This window comes from Dendrobates tinctorius, unplaced genomic scaffold (genome assembly GCF_039654945.1).
Source record: "Dendrobates tinctorius isolate UK_male_01 unplaced genomic scaffold, ASM3965494v1 ptg000305l, whole genome shotgun sequence".
Taxonomy (NCBI): domain Eukaryota; kingdom Metazoa; phylum Chordata; class Amphibia; order Anura; family Dendrobatidae; genus Dendrobates; species Dendrobates tinctorius.
The window spans coordinates 1,125,248-1,143,610 of record NW_027361972.1 but is presented as its reverse complement, the minus strand read 5'-3'; positions in this window follow the sequence as shown (position 1 = coordinate 1,143,610).

Here is an 18,363-nt window from a genome sequence, read left to right as displayed (position 1 = left end):
TCCGATAAAAATTAGCAAAACCCAAAAACTTCTGGAGGGCCTTCAAAGAAGTGGGCTGAACCCAATTATAAATGGCCTGTACCTTGGCCGGGTCCATTTCAATAGTTGACGGAGACAAAATAAATCCCAAAAAAGAAATCCTCTGTACCCCAAAAAGGCATTTCGATCCTTTGACATACAGGGAATTCTCCCTCAAGATCTGGAACACAGTCCGAACATGTTCCACATGAGAATCCCAATCCTTGGAGAAGATCAAAATATCATCCAGATAGATAATCAAAAATTTATCCACAAAGTCTCGGAAAATATCGTTCATGAAGCACTGGAAGACAGAAGGGGCATTAGTGAGCCCAAAAGGCATCACCAGGTACTCAAAATGTCCATCCGGAATATTAAACGCCGTCTTCCATTCATCCCCCTGCTTAATGCGAATAAGATTATACGCCCCCTGAGGTCAAGCTTGGTAAACCAGCAAGCACCTTTAACTCTGGAGACTAGATCAGAAATCAGGGGTAACGGATACTGATATTTAATAGTAATTTTATTGAGGGCACGATAATCAATACAAGGCCTTAATGATCCATCCTTTTTGGCCACGAAAAAAAACCCAGCACCTAAGGGTGAAGAGGATGGTCTAATATGACCCTTCTCCAACGCCTCCTTAATATAGGATCGCATAGCCTCGTGCTCGGGTACAGATAAATTGAAGAGCCGACCCTTGGGAAATTTACACCCCGGGCTCAGTTCAAATGCACAGTCATAACTCCTATGAGGAGGCAAAGACGCAGACTCATTCTCACTAAATACATCATAAAAATCCGCCAAATAGTCAGGAACATCATGCGACTGAAGAGAGGTGGAAAAAAACGGAGCCTCACTAAGGGCACACCGACAACCCCAACTCACCACAGACACATTTCCAATCCAAAACTGGATTATGAATTTGCAACCAGGGAAACCCCAGAACAATGGTATCATGCAAATTATGCAACACAAAAATCTGCAATTTTCTTGATGGTCTGGGGCGACCCGCATTACCACCTGGGTCCAAAACTGAGGTTTATTTTTCGCCAAAGGAGTAGCATCAATCCCCCTCAAAGGGAAAGGCGTCCGCAGAGGTGTCAACGGAAATCCACAACATTTAGCAAAATCCAAGTCCATTAGGTTCAGGGCTGCTCCCGAATCCACAAAAGCCTTGGCGGAAAATGTGGACAGGGAGCAGATCAGAGTAATTGCCAGAAGAAACTTAGGTTGAACACCACCCACAGAAAACGTGTGTACAAAACATTTCTCTCGTTTAGGACAGACAGAAATAATATGCGAGGCATCTCCACACAAAAAATACAGCTTATTACGCCTTCTGAACTCCTGACGTTGCTCCCTGGACAAAACTCTATCACATTGCATAAGTTCAGACATTTGTTCAACAGGTGGCAACACCTCTCGTGCAGTCCTGCGTTCACGTAAACGCCGATCAACCTGAATGGCTAATGACATAGAATCGTCAAGACCAGAGGGAACAGGAAATCCCACCATAGTATCTTTTCCGGCTTCTGACAAACCCTTCCGAAAGAGAGCTGCCAAGGCATTATCATTCCAGGTAGTAAGGACCGCCCACTTTCGGAATTTTTGACAGTACAGTTCTGCAGAATCTCGACCCTGGCTCAATGCCAACAGGGTCTTTTCAGCCTGATCAATAGCATTAGGTTTGTCATACAACAACCCCAAGGCTTGAAAAAATGCGTTCACATTAGTCAGAATAGGATCATCTTGTTTCAAAGAAAACGCCCAATCCTGGGGATCGCCACGCAGCAAAGAGATAATTTTAACCTGCTGCGCGGAGCTCCCTGACGAGTTAGGCTTCAAGGCAAAAAATAATTTAAATTCCCCCTACGGCCTCAGAGATATAGAGGAAAAAATATACACACCCTTTTTTTTTTTAACAATTCTTTCCTGCTATTGAGTACCCCAGGATCTGCGGTATGGCTGGTGATTCTGTTATGAATGAGTCACCGTAGGAGGCAAAAACAGAAATACTAGCTAAGTCCAGAAAACCAGAGAAGTTGGCAGCTATCGGATTGCAGACCCCTGAACCTATCAACAACAACTAGCAGTAGCCATGGGGGGTTCCTACGGTGCCCTAGACCCCTCGATCACAGCCGGAGAACTACATAACCTAAAGACAGAAAGGGAAATCTAAACTGCCCCATAGCAGACCCCAAAGCGATAGGCAGCCCCCAACATATAATGACGGTGAAGCAAGATGAAAAAACACTCACACAGATAGAAAGATAGGCTGAGCAAATGATGGGGCCCAAGCTAACTAGATAGGACAGGATAGAAAAGCTGCTGTCTGTAATCCGCCAAAACCCTATCAAAACAAGAGCCAACAGACTGATAGGGAAAAAAGCCCTGAAGACGCTAGGCTTCAAAAAGACTATATCAGTACTCAGGTATTTTCTGAAGACAGAGCAAAAAGGAATTCAGCTCACCCCAGCAGGGAATGGCAGAAATCAAGGAAAACAAGGCAAAACAAAACCAAAACACAAATGCAAAAAGTAGAGCAGAAAACTTAGCTTTTGAGGAGCAGGAATCAGACTGGTCTCCTAGAATCCCTCAGAGAGATCACCAGCAAGGCAGAAGGGCGTTGGCTGCCTTATATCCAGTCAGTAATTCCCGTCACCCAGTCATCATCATCCTGCCCAGGTGCTTGGGAGTCAGCCTCACTACCTTCCTTCACCAGAAGAGGGAGTTCATCAGACCTCAATGGTGAAGGGGAAAATGAACTCACAACAGTACCTCCCCCTTGAGGAGGGGTCACCGAACCCTCATCCACACCACCAGGGCGATCAGGGTGAGCCCGATGAAAGGCACGCACCAATCTTTTGGCATGAATATCAGAGGCAGAGACCCAGGAATTATCCTCCTGACCATAACCCTTCCACTTAACCAAAGGGGAAAATGAACTCACAACAGTCAGGGCTCCTAGGATCAGCGCATCTGTAGGGGGGTAGGGGTCACACTTACTATTCAATGGTTTGGTCCATCAGAAGATTCTAGAAATGTAAGGGCTCCACTGAGTCTACAGGATGTGTATTGTAGGTTATCTTCTGCTTAGGAAAACAATAGCCAAAATCCCACTAGCTGTTGACACAAGCCTAAATTAGATTATGGTCCAGGTACATCACAAGACATTGCAAAGTATTGGGGGAAGGAGACATGGTTAATTTACAGTAAATACAACCAGAGAAAAGTTAAATGACATATTATACAAAATACAGGACAGGGCAAAACTATAAATCATGACAATCCCTTCCCCTCCCAATTTGTGTACGTACTAGGGACCTCTACAGGTCGCTTGTTATGTACACACAGGCATGGCTGACCAGACTCAGGGCTCCTCCTGCCTGGACAGTCCATCTGCATTTTGGTGTTGGCTGCCTCTTCTATACTGTATGGTAAAGTTATAGGGCGCAGAGCCAGGCTCCATCGTAGTATGCGTCCATTGTCCCCAGAGACTCGGTTCAGCCAGGTGAGGGGATTGTGATCAGTAATGACAGTGAATTCTCGTCCATACAGATACGACCTTAGTTTCCTAAGGGCCCACACTACAGCCAGACATTCTTTTTCGACAGTTGCATAGGCCGCTTCTCTGTCCAGCAGTTTCCTGCTAAGGTAGGCGATGGGGTGTTCGTCCCCAGCTGCATTCACCTGGCTGAGGACAGCTCCCAGTTCATAAGCAGAGGCGTCCGTCTGCACAATGAATCTTCTTATGTAATCTGGAGCAGCCAGAACAGGGTCGCAGACAAGGGCGTCCTTCAGCCGGTTAAAAGCCTCATCACAGGCTGAAGTCCAGATCACCAGCCGGGGCATCGTTTTCTTGGTCTGGTCTGTAAGAGGCTTGGCCACAGTGCTGAAATGGGAAACCAATTTTCGATAATAACTGGCAGTGCCCAAAAAAAGCCATAACTTGTTTCTTAGTTTGGGGTACAGGCCAGTCTCTAATAGCCTGGATTTTGGCAGGTTCAGGACGGAGCTTCCCTCCTCCTACTCTATGCTCTAGGTACTGGACTTCACCCATCCCCAATTGGCATTTATCGGGTCAAATGGTTAGGCCGGCTGCAAGAATCAGGTCAAGAATAACGGCTACTTGATTCAGATGTTCCTCCCACGTCTGGCTGAAGATGGCGATATCATCCAAGTAGGCACAAGCAAAGTCACCACATCCTCGGAGGATCTGGTCCACCATTCTCTGGAAGGTTGCCGGGGCATTCTTCATTCCAAAAGGCATGCTTAGAAATTCGTACAGACCAAAGGGGGTTATAAAAGCGGACCGGTCTCTCCCTTCCTCCGTGAGAGGGATTTGCATGGATCCCTTACTGAGATCCAAGGTAGTGACATATTGGGACCCAGCTAGTCGGTCTAGAAGTTCGTCAATACGGGGCATTGGGTATGGATCGCTGACGGTATGGTCGTTTAGTCGTTGATAGTCCACACAAAATCGAGTACTCCCATCCTTCTTGGGTACTAACACCACAGGAGAGGCCCAAGGGCTATGGGAGGCCTGGATTACCCCAAGCTGTAACATCTCCTCCAGTTCGTGCTGCATGGTGTTTCGAACAGATTCAGGTACCCGGTAAGGAGCCTGTTGTATGGGACGGATACCCTGAGTGTCCACATGATGTTGGGTGACGGTGGTTCGACCTGGTTGGGATGAGAAAGCAGCCCATCTCTATTGAAGCACTCCCAGCATCTGTTTTTTCTGCAAGGAATCCAGGTGATCTCCCAGAGGAACCTGTTCCACAGTGGATGGGGCTCTCGCTGCTTCCACGAGATCAGGTAGGGAGTCCTCATCCTCTTGACCATCTTCTGAAGCTAGCCGACAGCTTGCTATCATTGGAAGGTTCCGGTCATGGTACTCCTTAATCATATTCACATGGACAGTCTTTTGTCTTAGCCCCTGATCATCTAAAGCAAGAAGATAATTGGTATCATTTAGTTTTCTGAGAACCCGGAAGGGACCCTCCCATGTTGTCTGCAGTTTATTCTGCCGATGGGGAACAATCATTAAGACCTGTTGTCCTTCTACAAACTCCCGGTAGCGTGCTTTACGGTCATACCATGTCTTCTGTCTGGTTTGAGCCATACGCACATGACTCTGGGCTAAACTAGCGAGTTGAGCCAGGGTTTCTCGCAGCTTTAGGACATAACGGACAACAGGGGCTCCTGTATCTTCAACTTGACCCTCCCAATATTCTTTTAGCAGGGTTAAGGGTCCTCGGACCTTTCTTCCATAGAGTAGTTCAAAGGGGGAAAACCTGGTGGACTCCTGGGGAACTTCCCGATAGGCAAACAAGAGATGTGGTAGGTACTTCTCCCAGTTTGAATCTCTGTCAGTGAAGGCCCTCAGCATATTCTTCTGAGTGCCATTGAATCGTTCACAAAGTCCATTTGTTTGGGGATGATACGGGGTCGTTCGGATCACTTGTACTCCACAGGTACGCCACAGACACTGGACCAGCTCCAACATGAACTGGTAGCCTTGGTCTGACAAGGTCTCACTGGGGAATCCTACTCTGGTGAAAATGGTAACCAGGGCCTCGGCCACCTTGGCTGCAGAAATACTTGACAAGGCCACCGCTTCTGGATATCGGGTGGCATAGTCCACAACAGTGAGAATGTACTGCTTTCCAGATTTACTTGGTTTAGCCAGAGGTCCATTGATATAGACAGCTACTCTTTGAAAGGGTTCTTCTATTATAGGGAGCGGTTGCAGGGGTGCCTTTGGGTGATCTCCGGGTCGCCCTCTACGCTGACATATGTCGCAAGTTCGGCAGAAATGCGCTACGGCTTGGGAAATCCGAGGCCAATAGAAAGATTGAGTCAATCGTCTCTCAGTGCGGGTTTTGCCTTGATGGCCAGCAGTAGGAATGTCATGAGCAAGGTGTAATAGGGGAATTCTGTATTTTTGAGGAACAATCAGCTGTTTGCTATAAGTCCAGGGCTTATCTAGGGAGTCAGCATTGGTAACCCGATACAGAAGTCCATTTTCTCTGATAATTCTTTCCCGTTCTCCCCCAACTGCCCTATCTCAGCTCGAGCTCTAAAACTAGCTAGGGTGGGGTCAGTATCTACTTCTTGTCTAAACTGAACTTTATCCCAAGTAACACTCACATTGTCCCCACAAGAAGAATCTCTCACCGGCTGTGACGGCAGTTCTGGTGGCCTCATTTCCATGGATAGGTTGTACACGTCCACATTTGCTGCTCTCTTGGCTTGACTTCTGGTTACCGCACCGACAAAGTGGCAATGAAGATTTCCCACATCATTTCCTAGAAGAACGTCTGCAGGGATTCTTCCTCCACGTCGTAGTCCCGAAGGTGGAGCAGGAGTAATGCGAGGCACAGTCACACGAAGGTCACCATGAGTTGATGGTCTAGTGGGATGGTGAATATTGGAGGCCGAAGGACCAGGGTCCGCCAGCGTTGGGGGGGATGATAGTTTTTTTCTCACTGAGTAGTAGTTTTTCCACTGAGGCTTGATGGTGAGAGCCTCATCAGCTAGGGCTGCAGCTTCCTCCACAGTGGCTGGTCTCCTTTCACGCACCCATTCCCGGATCTCAGCTGGGCACTTGAAGTAAAACTGCTCTTTTAGGATGACTTGGAGGAAGGTCTCCCAAGTTAAGGCCTCCTCTCCCTCCAGCCAGCGATGACATATTTGTTTGAGTCTGTGGGCATACATCTTGAAGGACACTTTCTCATCACAGGCTAAAGTACGGAACTGGGTCCTGGAAGTGTCTGGGGTCACAGCATAATGTTTTAGAATAGTCTGTTTAATCTCCGCATACTCACAGTTCCACCGAGGGTCCATAGCTCTATAGGCTGCGGCAGCTCCACCCTCTAAGAGCCCCACCAGATGTCGGACTCGCTCCCTTTCCGGGACTTCCATTAATCGACACTGATGCTCAAAGTCCTGGAAGAAGCCCTCAATGTCACCTGAAGCCTCATTATATGGCTTGAAGTCTTTGCGGGACACTCTGGGGAGTTCCCTCATGGTGGGTGCTGGGTTTACAGTCTGTCTGGAGCTTCTAGCTGCTTCCACAGTGAGCTGCCTCTCCAGCAATGCCCTCTCTTGAGCTCTACGAATGGCCTCCCTATTATCTTCTATGGTAGCCTCTTCTCCCAGCAATGCCAACTCCTCCTCGTACCACACAACCCACTCACTTTTTTGGGTATTTACCTCCGGCTGCAGTCTTTCCTCCGTTTGCTGTGGGGATCCATCCTCAGCGTCATCTTGCAGGCGAACTCCTTCCAAAGCCTCAATCAGCTGCTCCTTGGAGAGTCCCTTGTAGCTGACTCCCAGTTCACGGGCCTTTGTAGGTTCACCGCAGTCCAGTTCTTGTTCTCTGCGGTGCTGGTTCCAGATGTTGATGGGCCGTTGTCCTCCATTCCTTCTGCTCTGATCCCAGCGCTGCCAACCAGTTTGTGATGGGGTATACGACAGAGCAAGAAGGGACAACAGGCCGTGGGACGATCCAACGAGATTTATTAAGGCAGGGAGCATACAACATCAAATATCCATAATGACCTTAGAGTCCATGAGAAGTCCACAATAAGTCCACACAATGGAAACAAATCCGGGCACCTCACGATAGTCCTTGTGCCAGATGCGATAACAATAATCCTTGCAATAGTCCACAGGATTCCACACAATCCCACGGACGTCACAAGCTGGCCTCAACTCAGTTCGTGACTCCTTCCACGTCCATACTCAAATTACAATTGATCTTAAAACAAGAATGTATTGTCAGGGCTCCTGGGATCAGCCCATCTGAAGGGGGGTAGGGGTCACACCTACTATTCAATGGTTTGGTCCATCAGAAGATTCTAGAAATGTAAAGGCTCCACTTAGTCTACAGGATGTGTATTGTTGGTTATCTTCTGCTTAGGAAACAATAGCCACAGTTCCACTAGCTGTTGACATAAGCCTAAATTAGATTATGGTCCAGGTACATCACAAGACATTGCAAAGTATTGGGGGAAGGAGACATGGTTAATTTACAGCAAATACAACCAGAGAAAATTTAAATGACATATTATACAAAATACAGGACAGGGCAAAACTACAAATCATGACAAGGGGAATACACAGTGTGTGAGGGGAATACACAGTGTGTGAGAGGAGGCAGTGCACAGTGTGTGAGGGGAATACACAGTGTGTGAGAGGAGGCAGTGCACAGTGTGTGAGGGGAATACACAGTGTGAGGGGAGGCAGTGCACAGTGTGTGAGGGGAATACACAGTGTGAGAGGAGGCAGTGCATAGTGTGTGAGGTGAATACACTGTGTGAGAGGAGGCAGTGCACAGTGTGTGAGGGGAATACACAGTGTGAGGGGAGGCAGTGCACAGTGTGTGAGGGGAATACACAGTGTGTGAGGGGAATACACAGTGTGTGAGGGGAATACACAGTGTGTGAGAGGAGGCAGTGCACAGTGTGTGAAGGGAATACACAGTGTGTGAGGGGAGGCAGTGCACAGTGTGTGAGGGAAGGCAGTGCACAGTGTGTGAGGGGAATACACAGTGTGTGAGAGGAGGCAGTGCACAGTGTGTGAAGGGAATACACAGTGTGTGAGGGGAGGCAGTGCACAGTATGTGAGGGGAATACACAGTGTGTGAGGGGAGGCAGTGCACAGTGTGTGAGGGGAATAAAGTGTGTGAGAGGAGGCAGTGCACAGTGTGTGAGGGGAATAAACAGTGTGTGAGAGGAGGCAGTGCACAGTGTGTGAAGGGAATACAGTGTGAGGGTAGGCAGTGCACAGTGTGTGAGGGAAGGCAGTGCACAGTGTGTGAGGGAAATACACAGTGTGAGACAGGAGGCAGTGCACAGTGTGTGAGGGGAATACACAGTGTGTGAGAGGAGGCAGTGCAGTGTGTGAGGGGAGGCAGTGCACAGTGTGCGAGGGGAATACACAGTGTGTGAGAGGAGGAAGTGCACAGTGTGTGAGGGGAATACACAGTGTGTGAGAGGAGGCAATGCACAGTGTGTGAAGGGAATACACACTGCAGGAAGGGAGGCAGTGCACAATGTGTGAAGGGAATACACAGTGTGTGAGGGGAATACACAGTGTGTGAGAGGAGGCAGTGCACAGTGTGTGAGGGGAGGCAGTGCACAGTGTGTGAGGGGAATACACTGTGTGTGAGAGGAGGCAGTGCACAGTGTGTGAGGGGAGGCAGTGCACAGTGTGTGAGGGGAGGCAGTGCACAGTGTGTGAGGGGAGGCAGTGCACAGTGTGTGAGAATACACAGTGTGTGAGGGGAGGCAGTGCACAGTGTGTGAGGGGAATACACAGTGTGAGACAGGAGGTAGTGCACAGTGTGTGAGGGGAATACACAGTGTGAGAGAAGGCAGTGTACAGTGTGTGAGGGGAATACACAGTGTGTGAGAGGAGGCAGTGCACAGTGTGTGAGGGGAATATACAGTGTGTGAGGGTAGGCAGTGCACAGTGTGTGAGGGGAATACACAGTGTGTGAGGGGAATACACAGTTTGAGAGGGGAGGCAGTGCACAGTGTGTGAAGGGAATGCACAGTGTGTGAGGGGAGGCAGTGCACACTGTGTGAGGGGAATACACACTGTGTGAGGGGAGGCAGTGCACAGTGTGTGAGGGGAGTACACAGTGTGTGAGAGGAGGCAGTGCACAGTGTGTGAGGGGAATACACAGTGTGTGAGAGGAGGCAGTGCACAGTGTGTGAAGGGAATACAGTGTGAGGGTAGGCAGTGCACAGTGTGTGAGGGGAATACACAGTGTGTGAGGGGAATACACAGTTTGTGAGGGGAGGCAGTGCACAGTGTGTGAAGGGAATGCACAGTGTGTGAGGGGAGGCAGTGCACACTGTGTGAGGGGAATACACACTGTGTGAGGGGAATACACAGTGTGTGAGGGGAGGCAGTGCACAGTGTGTGGGGAGTACACAGTGTGTGACAGGAGGTAGTGCACAGTGTGTGAGGGGAATACACAGTGTGAGAGAAGGCAGTGTACAGTGTGTGAGGGGAATACACAGTGTGTGAGAGGAGGCAGTGCACAGTGTGTGAGGGGAATATACAGTGTGTGAGGGTAGGCAGTGCACAGTGTGTGAGGGGAATACACAGTGTGTGAGGGGAATACACAGTTTGAGAGGGGAGGCAGTGCACAGTGTGTGAGGGGAGGCAGTGCACAGTGTGTGAGAATACACAGTGTGTGAGGGGAGGCAGTGCACAGTGTGTGAGGGGAATACACAGTGTGAGACAGGAGGTAGTGCACAGTGTGTGAGGGGAATACACAGTGTGAGAGAAGGCAGTGTACAGTGTGTGAGGGGAATACACAGTGTGTGAGAGGAGGCAGTGCACAGTGTGTGAGGGGAATATACAGTGTGTGAGGGTAGGCAGTGCACAGTGTGTGAGGGGAATACACAGTGTGTGAGGGGAATACACAGTTTGAGAGGGGAGGCAGTGCACAGTGTGTGAAGGGAATGCACAGTGTGTGAGGGGAGGCAGTGCACACTGTGTGAGGGGAATACACACTGTGTGAGGGGAGGCAGTGCACAGTGTGTGGGGAGTACACAGTGTGTGAGAGGAGGCAGTGCACAGTGTGTGAGGGGAATACACAGTGTGTGAGAGGAGGCAGTGCACAGTGTGTGAAGGGAATACACAGTGTGTGAGGGGAGGCAGTGCACAGTGTGTGAAGGGAATACAGTGTGAGGGTAGGCAGTGCACAGTGTGAGACAAGAGGCAGTGCACAGTGTGTGAGGGGAATACACAGTGTGTGAGAGGAGGCAGTGCAGTGTGTGAGGGGAGGCAGTGCACAGTGTGCGAGGGGAATACACAGTGTGTTAGAGGAGGCAGTGCACAATGTGTGAGGGGAAAACACACTGCGGGAGGGGAGGCAGTGCACAGTGTGGGAGGGGAATACACAGTGTGTGAGGGGAGGCAGTGCACAGTGTGTGAGGGGAATACACAGTGTGTGAGAGGAGGCAATGCACAGTGTGTGAAGGGAATACACACTGCGGGAAGGGAGGCAGTGCACAATGTGTGAAGGGAATACACAGTGTGTGAGGGAAGGCAGTGCACAGTGTGTGAGGGGAATACACAGTGTGTGAGAGGAGGCAGTGCACAGTGTGTGAGGGGAAACACAGTGTGTGAGGGAAGGCAGTGCACAGTGTGTGAGGGGAATACACAGTGTGAGACAGGAGGCAGTGCACAGTGTGTGAGGGGAATACACAGTGTGTGAGAGGAGGCAGTGCACAGTGTGTGAGGGGAGGCAGTGCACAGTGTGTGAGGGGAGGCAGTGCACAGTGTGTGAGAGGAGGCAGTGCACAGTGTGTGAGGGGAGGCAGTGCACAGTGTGTGAGGGGAGGCAGTGCACAGTGTGTGAGGGGAGGCAGTGCACAGTGTGTGAGAATACACAGTGTGTGAGGGGAGACAGTGCACAGTGTGTGAGGGGAATACACAGTGTGAGACAGGAGGTAGTGCACAGTGTGTGAGGGGAATACACAGTGTGAGAGAAGGCAGTGTACAGTGTGTGAGGGGAATACACAGTGTGTGAGAGGAGGCAGTGCACAGTGTGTGAGGGGAATACACAGTGTGTGAGGGTAGGCAGTGCACAGTGTATGAGGGGAATACACAGTGTGTGAGGGGAATACACAGTTTGAGAGGGGAGGCAGTGCACAGTGTGTGAAGGGAATGCACAGTGTGTGAGGGGAGGCAGTGCACACTGTGTGAGGGGAATACACACTGTGAGGGGAATACACACTGTGTGAGGGGAGGCAGTGCACAGTGTGTGAGGGGAGTACACAGTGTGTGAGAGGAGGCAGTGCACAGTGTGTGAGGGGAATACACAGTGTGTGAGAGGAGGCAGTGCACAGTGTGTGAAGGGAATACAGTGTGAGGGTAGGCAGTGCACAGTGTGTGAGGGGAATACACAGTTTGTGAGGGGAGGCAGTGCACAGTGTGTGAAGGGAATGCACAGTGTGTGAGGGGAGGCAGTGCACACTGTGTGAGGGGAATACACACTGTGTGAGGGGAATACACACTGTGTGAGGGGAGGCAGTGCACAGTGTGTGAGGGGAGTACACAGTGTGTGAGAGGAGGCAGTGCACAGTGTGTGAGGGGAATACACAGTGTGTGAGAGGAGGCAGTGCACAGTGTGTGAAGGGAATACACAGTGTGTGAGGGGAGGCGGTGCACAGTGTGTGAGGGGAATACACAGTGTGTGAGAGGAGGCAGTGCACAGTGTGTGAGGGGAATAAACAGTGTGTGAGAGGAGGCAGTGCACAGTGTGTGAAGGGAATACAGTGTGAGGGTAGGCAGTGCACAGTGTGTGAGGGAAGGCAGTGCACAGTGTGTGAGGGAAATACACAGTGTGAGACAGGAGGCAGTGCACAGTGTGTGAGGGGAATACACAGTGTGTGAGAGGAGGCAGTGCAGTGTGTGAGGGGAGGCAGTGCACAGTGTGCGAGGGGAATACACAGTGTGTGAGAGGAGGCAGTGCACAGTGTGCGAGGGGAATACACAGTGTGTGAGAGGAGGCAGTGCACAATGTGTGAGGGGAAAACACACTGCGGGAGGGGAGGCAGTGCACAGTGTGGGAGGGGAATACAGTGTGTGAGGGGAGGCAGTGCACAGTGTGTGAGGGGAGTACACAGTGTGTGAGAGGAGGCAATGCACAGTGTGTGAAGGGAATACACACTGCGGGAAGGGAGGCAGTGCACAATGTGTGAAGGGAAGACACAGTGTGTGAGGGAAGGCAGTGCACAGTGTGTGAGGGGAATACACAGTGTGTGAGAGGAGGCAGTGCACAGTGTGTGAGGGGAAACACAGTGTGTGAGGGAAGGCAGTGCACAGTGTGTGAGGGGAATACACAGTGTGTGAGAGGAGGCAGTGCACAGTGTGTGAGGGGAATAAACAGTGTGTGAGAGGAGGCAGTGCAGTGTGTGAAGGGAATACAGTGTGAGGGTAGGCAGTGCACAGTGTGTGAGGGAAGGCAGTGCACAGTGTGTGAGGGAAATACACAGTGTGAGACAGGAGGCAGTGCACAGTGTGTGAGGGGAATACACAGTGTGTGAGGCAGTGCAGTGTGTGAGGGGAGGCAGTGCACAGTGTGCGAGGGGAATACACAGTGTGTGAGAGGAGGCAGTGCACAGTGTGCGAGGGGAATACACAGTGTGTGAGAGGAGGCAGTGCACAATGTGTGAGGGGAAAACACACTGCGGGAGGGGAGGCAGTGCACAGTGTGTGAAGGGAATACACAGTGTGTGAGGGAAGGCAGTGCACAGTGTGTGAGGGGAATACACAGTGTGTGAGAAGAGGCAGTGCACAGTGTGTGAGGGGAAACACAGTGTGTGAGGGAAGGCAGTGCACAGTGTGTGAGGGGAATACACAGTGTGAGACAGGAGGCAGTGCACAGTGTGTGAGGGGAATACACAGTGTGTGAGAGGAGGCAGTGCAGTGTGTGAGGGGAGGCAGTGCACAGTGTGCGAGGGGAATACACAGTGTGTGAGAGGAGGCAGTGCACAATGTGTGAGGGGAAAACACACTGCGGGAGGGGAGGCAGTGCACAGTGTGGGAGGGGAATACACAGTGTGTGAGGGGAGGCAGTGCACAGTGTGTGAGGGGAATACACAGTGTGTGAGAGGAGGCAATGCACAGTGTGTGAAGGGAATACACACTGCGGGAAGGGAGGCAGTGCACAATGTGTGAAGGGAATACACAGTGTGTGAGGGAAGGCAGTGCACAGTGTGTGAGAGGAGGCAGTGCACAGTGTGTGAGGGGAAACACAGTGTGTGAGGGAAGGCAGTGCACAGTGTGTGAGGGGAATACACAGTGTGAGACAGGAGGCAGTGCACAGTGTGTGAGGGGAATACACAGTGTGTGAGAGGAGGCAGTGCACAGTGTGTGAGGGGAGGCAGTGCACAGTGTGTGAGGGGAATACACAGTGTGTGAGAGGAGGCAGTGCACAGTGTGTGAGGGGAGGCAGTGCACAGTGTGTGAGGGGAGGCAGTGCACAGTGTGTGAGGGGAGGCAGTGCACAGTGTGTGAGAATACACAGTGTGTGAGGGGAATACACAGTGTGAGACAGGAGGTAGTGGACAGTGTGTGAGGGGAATACACAGTGTGAGAGAAGGCTGTGTACAGTGTGTGAGGGGAATACACAGTGTGTGAGAGGAGGCAGTGCACAGTGTGTGAGGGGAATACACAGTGTGTGAGGGTAGGCAGTGCACAGTGTGTGAGGGGAATACACAGTGTGTGAGGGGAATACACAGTTTGTGAGGGGAGGCAGTGCACAGTGTGTGAAGGGAATGCACAGTGTGTGAGGGGAGGCAGTGCACACTGTGTGAGGGGAATACACACTGAGTGAGGGGAATACACAGTGTGTGAGGGGAGGCAGTGCACAGTGTGTGAGGGGAGTACACAGTGTGTGAGAGGAGGCAGTGCACAGTGTGTGAGGGGAATACACAGTGTGTGAGAGGAGGCAGTGCACAGTGTGTGAAGGGAATACACAGTGTGTGAGGGGAGGCAGTGCACAGTGTGTGAGGGGAATACACAGTGTGTGAGAGGAGGCAGTGCACAGTGTGTGAAGGGAATACACAGTGTGTGAGAGGAGGCAGTGCACAGTGTGTGAAGGGAATACACAGTGTGTGAGGGGAGGCAGTGCACAGTGTGTGAGGGGAATACGTGACCTGGAGGTGAAGAGTGGTGACGCACAGTGTTTCAGGATTATACGTGGTGTGTGAGGGGTAGGCAGCAGTGCACACTGTGTGTGAGGGGAGAGGAGGTGGCACACAGTGTACACCGCTGCCTACCCCTCACACACCACGTATAATCCTGAAACACTGTGCGTCACCACCGTTTAACATTGCGTTTAGGCACCTGTTCAGTGGCTCCCGTTGGGGCTTAGATCCGAATTCCCCTGCAAACCATCTGAGTGTCTGCCTACAGTAGGTGTACATCCCCGAAAATGATGCACGCCAGACCACCCGTTAGCTCTGTTGACACCATTATAGCCTAAGGCCCCGTCGACATTTACGCCTAAACCCAATTTTGCAGGGGGTTGGGATACAAACGTCAGTATACTTATTGAATGGGTGCCTGAGTGCACTGTGAAAACACACTGAGGGAATATGTGATGTGTGAGAGGAATACGCAGCGCGCGCCCTGTGTGGGGGCAGAAGAGGCAGCGCGTGCCCTGTGTAGGAGCAGAAGAGGCAGCGCGTGCCCTGTGTGGGGGCAGAAGAGGCAGCGCGTGCCCTGTGTGGGGGCAGAAGAGGCAGCGCGCACCCTGTGTGGGGGCAGAAGAGGCAGCGCGCGCCCTGTGTGGGGGCAGAAGAGGCAGCGCGCGCTGTGTGTGTGGGCAGAAAAGGCAGCGCGCGCTGTGTGTGTGTAGGAGCAGAAGAGGCATCGCGCGCTGTGTGTGTGTAGGAGCAGAAGAGGCATCGCGCGCTGTGTGTGTGTAGGAGCAGAAGAGGCATCGCGCGCTGTGTGTGTGTAGGAGCAGAAGAGGCAGCGCGCGCTGTGTGTGTGTAGGAGCAGAAGAGGCAGCGCGCGCTGTGTGTGTGGGCAGAAGAGGCAGCGCGCGCTGTGTGTGTGGGCAGAAGAGGCAGCGCGCGCTGTGTGTGTGGGCAGAAGAGGCAGCGCGCGCTGTGTGTGTGGGCAGAAGAGGCAGCGCGCTCCCTGTGTGGGGGCAGAAGAGGCAGCGCGCGCCGTGTGTGTGTGGGCAGAAGAGGCAGCGCGCGCTGTGTGTGTGTGGGCAGAAGAGGCAGCGCGCTCTGTGTGTGTGTGGGCAGAAGAGGCAGCGTGCGCTGTGTGTGTGGGCAGAAGAGGCAGCGTGCGCTGTGTGTGTGGGCAGAAGAGGCAGCGTGCGCTGTGTGTGTGGGCAGAAGAGGCAGCGTGCGCTGTGTGTGTGGGCAGAAGAAGCAGCGTGCGCTGTGTGTGTGTGGGCAGAAGAGGCAGCGTGCGCTGTGTGTGTGTGGGCAGAAGAGGCAGCGCGCTGTGTGTGTGTGGGCAGAAGAGGCAGCGCGCTCTGTGTGTGTGGGCAGAAGAGGCAGCGCGCAGGATGTGTGGGCAGAAGAGGCAGCACGCGGGGTGAGTGGGCAGAAGAGGCAGCACACGGGGTGAGTGGGCAGAAGAGGCAGCACGCGGGATGTGTGGGCAGAAGAGGCAGCACGCGGGGTGAGTGGGCAGAAGAGGCAGCACGCGGGATGTGTGGGCAGAAGAGGCAGCACGCGGGGTGAGTGGGCAGAAGAGGCAGCACGCGGGATGTGTGGGCAGAAGAGGCAGCACGCGGGGTGAGTGGGCAGAAGAGGCAGCACGCGGGATGTGTGGGCAGAAGAGGCAGCACGCGGGATGTGTGGGCAGAAGAGGCAGCACGCGGGATGTGTGGGCAGAAGAGGCAGCACGCGGGATGTGTGGGCAGAAGAGGCAGCACGCGAGATGTGTGGGCAGAAGAGGCAGCACGCGGGATGTGTGGGCAGAAGAGGCAGCACGCGGGGTGAGTGGGCAGAAGAGGCAGCACGCGGGGTGAGTGGGCAGAAGAGGCAGCACGCGGGATGTGTGGGCAGAAGAGGCAGCACGCGGGGTGAGTGGGCAGAAGAGGCAGCACGCGGGATGTGTGGGCAGAAGAGGCAGCACGCGGGGTGAGTGGGCAAAAGAGGCAGCACGCGGGATGTGTGGGCAGAAGAAGCAGCATGCGGGATGTGTGGGCAGAAGAGGCAGCACGCGGGGTGAGTGGGCAGAAGAGGCAGCACGCGGGATGTGTGGGCAGAAGAGGCAGCACGCGGGGTGAGTGGGCAGAAGAGGCAGCACGCGGGGTGAGTGGGCAGAAGAGGCAGCACGCGGGATGTGTGGGCAGAAGAGGCAGCACGCGGGGTGAGTGGGCAGAAGAGGCAGCCCTGTGTAGGAGCAGAAGAGGCAGCACGTGCCCTGTGTGGGGGCAGAAGAGGCAGCGCGTGCCCTGTGTGGGGGCAGAAGAGGCAGCGCGCGCCCTGTGTGGGGGCAGAAGAGGCAGCGCGCGCCCTGTGTGGGGGCAGAAGAGGCAGCGCGCGCTGTGTGTGTGGGCAGAAAAGGCAGCGCGCGCTGTGTGTGTGTAGGAGCAGAAGAGGCATCGCGCGCTGTGTGTGTGTAGGAGCAGAAGAGGCATCGCGCGCTGTGTGTGTGTAGGAGCAGAAGAGGCATCGCGCGCTGTGTGTGTGTAGGAGCAGAAGAGGCATCGCGCGCTGTGTGTGTGTAGGAGCAGAAGAGGCAGCGTGCGCTGTGTGTGTGTAGGAGCAGAAGAGGCAGCGCGCGCTGTGTGTGTGTAGGAGCAGAAGAGGCAGCGCGCGCTGTGTGTGTGGGCAGAAGAGGCAGCGCGCGCTGTGTGTGTGGGCAGAAGAGGCAGCGCGCGCTGTGTGTGTGGGCAGAAGAGGCAGCGCGCGCTGTGTGTGTGGGCAGAAGAGGCAGCGCGCGCCGTGTGTGTGTGGGCAGAAGAGGCAGCGCGCGCTGTGTGTGTGTGGGCAGAAGAGGCAGCGCGCTCTGTGTGTGTGTGGGCAGAAGAGGCAGCGTGCGCTGTGTGTGTGGGCAGAAGAGGCAGCGTGCGCTGTGTGTGTGGGCAGAAGAGGCAGCGTGCGCTGTGTGTGTGGGCAGAAGAGGCAGCGTGCGCTGTGTGTGTGGGCAGAAGAAGCAGCGTGCGCTGTGTGTGTGTGGGCAGAAGAGGCAGCGCGCTGTGTGTGTGTGGGCAGAAGAGGCAGCGCGCTCTGTGTGTGTGGGCAGAAGAGGCAGCGCGCAGGATGTGTGGGCAGAAGAGGCAGCACGCGGGGTGAGTGGGCAGAAGAGGCAGCACACGGGGTGAGTGGGCAGAAGAGGCAGCACGCGGGATGTGTGGGCAGAAGAGGCAGCACGCGGGGTGAGTGGGCAGAAGAGGCAGCACGCGGGATGTGTGGGCAGAAGAGGCAGCACGCGGGGTGAGTGGGCAGAAGAGGCAGCACGCGGGATGTGTGGGCAGAAGAGGCAGCACGCGGGGTGAGTGGGCAGAAGAGGCAGCACGCGGGATGTGTGGGCAGAAGAGGCAGCACGCGGGATGTGTGGGCAGAAGAGGCAGCACGCGGGATGTGTGGGCAGAAGAGGCAGCACGCGGGATGTGTGGGCAGAAGAGGCAGCACGCGGGATGTGTGGGCAGAAGAGGCAGCACGCGGGGTGAGTGGGCAGAAAAGGCAGCACGCGGGGTGAGTGGGCAGAAGAGGCAGCACGCGGGATGTGTGGGCAGAAGAGGCAGCACGCGGGGTGAGTGGGCAGAAGAGGCAGCACGCGGGATGTGTGGGCAGAAGAGGCAGCACGCGGGGTGAGTGGGCAAAAGAGGCA